We start from the raw sequence: 4,754 nt of genomic DNA on the forward strand, positions 1-4,754 counted from the left end.
GGGGGGGTTGGGGGTTTTGGGGGGTTAATTTAGGTGTTTCATATATTGTGTTAGCTAGCTAATTAATAGAGAGAAGTGTCCTCTCTTATGTCCGTGCTTGGTCGACGCTACGTACTATACATAGACAAGCCCTCGACACGCTAGCAAGTAAGAAAATGAAGGGAACCATTACGTACAGAAGTTCGTCATGCATACTGAGAGAAGTGATCGATCGACCTCTCCTTCTCCGAGAGATTGGTCGAACAACAAGTTTTTGTATTATCTATCCCACGCTACTGGCTACGTGCATATACAATATGTAAGATCTCTTACAATCCCGTAGCAATTGAAATCAACTTCCACATGGTATTCTCCGGCTTTATTGATGACGTGGTCAAGAAAGAATGCCGCCAATTCCTCTTGAATTGCTTTCATGCGATCTTGTTCTAGGAGTTCATTCGGCATCTGCCACGTCTAATTTGAAGAAGGGGGTTAATTAATACATATATATGAATAAAACTCAACAGAAATGATGGTGTAATAAAATGGAATTTTGAATATTATTGCTTACGCACTTCATATTGTCTTTGAGAGTAGCCCCATTTATTTTTCAAAGTCGCGTTGTAGATGAACTCGCACACGTAGTATCCACATAAATCATTCCCTTGTTCCTGCCACATGCACTTTATGAGAAATAGAGGTCAATCAAACTGATAATGAAGCATTATAAATGGCATTGATGAAAGTATAGCTATAGAATCAATGGGAGATGCGCGCAACTAGCTAGCTAGCTAGTAGTACTTACTTTCGGGTATGTATATCGCAGCTCCTTCGGCAGTCCCGAAGCTTCTGCGGTGAACTGTTTCCAAACCCTGCAAGACAAAGAAAATAATTATTATTACTTGAGATATCAGGAAATGAATAAAAAGTTGCCGATATGGTGCGATAATGATCGATTGAACTTACTTGTTGAGCAATTTAGTCATGTCCGCATAGGTTTCGGGATCTTTTCGTCTCGAGTCTAAGACGGTTACTAGTCCCCGCTCAAGCTTAATCTCCAGAAGAACATAGTGGAAGCTGCGCACGCATGCATAACTCAACAATTACATTACTATATCCTTGCTCGAGTAATAAGGGAAACCGAATATGCACACAACAATAACACTCACTCGAAGTTGTAAGGAAAGAATATTAAATCTTTGTTTTGATTTTTGATCAACGATTGTAGCAAGTTGGCCTCGGCCTCTTCGGTGTGCTTTTTAACCTGAATTTCATCTATGATATTTGTGTTAATGAACCCAATATCATATATTTCTTGTTTTCTGCACTCGACGATCTTCAATCTGCATAATATAGTGAGGATAATTAATTATAAATACATGGAATGAAAGAGCTGAGCTATATATAGAGACTTAATGACAGTAATAGTACTTGCAGACAGTAGCAAAAGACCGTTAATTTATCGACGGCCTTTTGATTGAAGAACTCGAAGAACTCCTCAAATGGAACAGGCAATAGATCAGTTCCAACGAGGTCGTGCTCCTCTTTGATGTTCAGATACAAAGTATTCGTCTCCCTACTTTCTGCAGGTTTTCATGTACCAATTATGGAATCTTCGCATCATCGTTGTTAGAGATTTTTCATCTTTGACAAGAGGCTTCCCGTACTCGTATCTGTGTTCGTCCACCTCCATGAAATCAGGAAATTGATCGTCAGGCAGGTAATCTACAAGATTGGCATAACCGGCCACCATCTCCGGAGCATTAGCGATGATGTCACCGCTAGACACATTGAGCGGGGGGCACGGTTGATTTGCTTGTTCGCCGAGATGGGCAATTTTTTTCGCAGCTGCTCGTTCTTTTGACCTTTGATGTCTGACAGTACTTCCCGACCGCTCCTCTTCGAGATATGTCTGTTCAGTAATGCTCTCATAGTTGCTTATTGGCGGAGACTTTCCTGGTTTCCTCAGGGCATCGAGAGTGCGCTTTGCTTTCACCGGATCTACCTTCTCCTCCGGAGGTGGATGTCTCTTTGCTTTCAACCCTTAAAAGAAGTCGTCCACTTCGGCCTGCACGATCTTCGCGTTTTTCTCCTTGGTCCTCTCGTACGGTAACTTCTCTAGAGGCTTGAGAGAAGGATCGTATCTGTATTGCCTCCCGCCTCTGCTGGCTATACTGCTAGACGCCGGAGCAGACGGAGCGGCTGCGGCGTCTATCTTCTTTCGTGCTTGCTTACAAGGCGGAGGAGAAGGACTACGACGCGCCGGAGCAGCCTGGGCGGCGGCGTGTCTCTTCCGCCCTTGCTGGCGAGGCAAAGAAGGAGGAGGCTGCTGGCTGCTCGGGCGCGCCGGCATAGGCGAATAAGGAGGCGGAGTGCTGCCACGCGCCGGAGAAGGATGTTGAGTGCCCTGATCATCACTCGTCGGAGGAGGAGGCGGTGGAGGAGGCAGAGTGCCCTAACTCGCCGGAGGAGGAGGAGGATGCGTCCAGTTCGGAAGCTTGATGAACTCCTTCCGCCATAGGCATGGAGTCTTCAGAGCAGAACCCAGCCGAGGCTCCCCTTCACCGGTAGGGTGGTCAAGCTGGAAGTCCTCAAATCCCTCCGTTATTTCGTCCACTGTCACCCTAGCATATCCTTCTGGAATTAGACGACAGTGAAAAGTTGCGCTGGGTTCAGAAGGTCGAACTTGGCCGACAGCCGCCTTGACTATGAAGTTCTGCCATTGCGTCATAAGGTGGCAATTTTGAGACTCCGTGATAAAATCCACGAGGTAGCTAGCAGGAGCCGTCAAGACATGCTCCGGCTGAAGCAGCTCGGTGGAAGCCACACTGCTTCTCCGCTGAGATGGCGGGGTAGCTTCGGGGGAAGCTTCGGCAGGTCGTTTGCTGCGATCTGCTTCTCGTTCCTCTAGCCCTTGTACCCTTTCGTGAAGCGCCTGCAGTTGGCTCTGCTCTAGTTTCTTCCTCCTCTCCTGGGTTTTGTAACCCCTTGCGAACGGAAAATCAACCTTCCACGGAATGGGGCCTGGCATGCCTCGTGTCCGTCCAGGGTGCTCAGGATTCCCGAGGGCCATTGTGAGCTCGTCCTTTCTCCCTGTGTGGAACGAACGTCCCTTGCTACGCTGCATCGATATAGTGCCGAAGCCTGTTGATTGGTATTTTCAGTTGCTCGTTCGTCCAAAGGCACTTCCCTGATACAGGGTCCAAGGTTCCGCCAGCCCCGAAGAACCAAGTCTGGCAACGGTCTGGCCAGTTCATTGTCTCTGGTTTGATCCCTTTATCAAGAAGATCATTCTCAGCCCTGGACCACTTAGGCCGGGCTTTGAGGTAGCCACCTGACCCCGTGCGATGGTGAAACTTCTTCTACGCAGCATTTTGCTTGTTTGTCGCCGACATCTTCTTACTCTTTTCCGATGTCTTGTGGGCCACAAATGCGTGCCAGTGATCTTTGATCTTCTCATATTTGCCGATGAATTCCGGTGTCTCTTCTTTGTCAACAAACTTGTTCAGCTCTTTCCTCCACCTCCTGAATAGGCCTGCCATCTTCTTAAGAGCACAAGACTTGATTAATTGCTCTTTAACTGGCTTCTCCGGATCCTCATCTGGCGGTAGGGTGAAATTTGCCTTCAGCTCAGTCCAAAGATCATCTTTCTGCATATCATTGACATAAGACACCTTAGGGTCTTCCTCCTTAGACTTATACCATTGGTGGATGCTGATCGGGATCTTGTCCCTAACAAGAACCCCGCACTGAGCAGAAAATGCGTTCTTTGTCCAGATGGGTTCAATCGGTTCGCCGTCGGGCGCGATTGCTGTGATCTCAAACCTTTCATCCGAGCTCAACTTTTTCTTCGGGCCCCGTCTCCTTACCGAAGTTGTGCTCGATCCGGAGGGGTAGAAAAAGGAAGAAAGACGAGAGTTAATTAATATGTGTACATATACCAAAACAATGAATGCATCAATTAACTAGTCAGCACGGGCTTAACTAATATATATATACCTGGTCGGACCCGGTTCGGTCACCGGAGCAGTCAGCACGGTCTCCTTCTTGTACCTCCATTGGGTCACCGGAGCCATCATGAACATAGCCCTCTTCTTGTAGCGGCATTAATGGGCTGGAGCCATCATAAACATAGCCCTCTTCTTCACCCAGTCCTTCCTGACCATCGGGCCGGAGCCATCATGAACATAGCCCTCCTGAATATTTTCTATTTTTCTTCTTCTCCTCTATTCCTTTCTTCTTCTCCTCTTCTTTTTCTTCTTTTTTCCTCTTCTTATTTATTTCTCCTCTTCTTCTCCCTTCTTCCTCTTCTTATTTTCCTTTTTCCTCTCCTTCTTTTTCTTCTTCTTCTTCCTTCTTCCTTCTTCCTCTTTTCTTCCTTTTCCTTATTTTACTTTTTCCTCTACACTAACCTAAAATCGGTATCTACTAACAACCTAAATAAAAAATTAATACATATATGAAAAAACATATATAAACAAAAAAATGCTATGAACATTATATTCATACATACATAGTCACATCCATTCATCATATAGCTACCACATACATATATACATTATATATATGAAAAAAATGCAATGAACAAAAAAAATACACATGTATATATGAAAAGAAGCACTGAACACAGAGCCGTGACGGCGGCGGCTCACATCGGGGGCGGCCGGCGAGGGTGAGGGCGGGAGCGGCGAGGGCGTCGGCGACGACCATGATGGGGGGCGCGGGCCGGGGCAGGGGCGTAGCCGGCGACGACGGCAACTGTGGGGGGCGGGTCG

Source organism: Triticum dicoccoides, chromosome 3B (assembly GCF_002162155.2).
Source record: "Triticum dicoccoides isolate Atlit2015 ecotype Zavitan chromosome 3B, WEW_v2.0, whole genome shotgun sequence".
Classification (NCBI taxonomy): Eukaryota; Viridiplantae; Streptophyta; class Magnoliopsida; order Poales; family Poaceae; genus Triticum; species Triticum dicoccoides.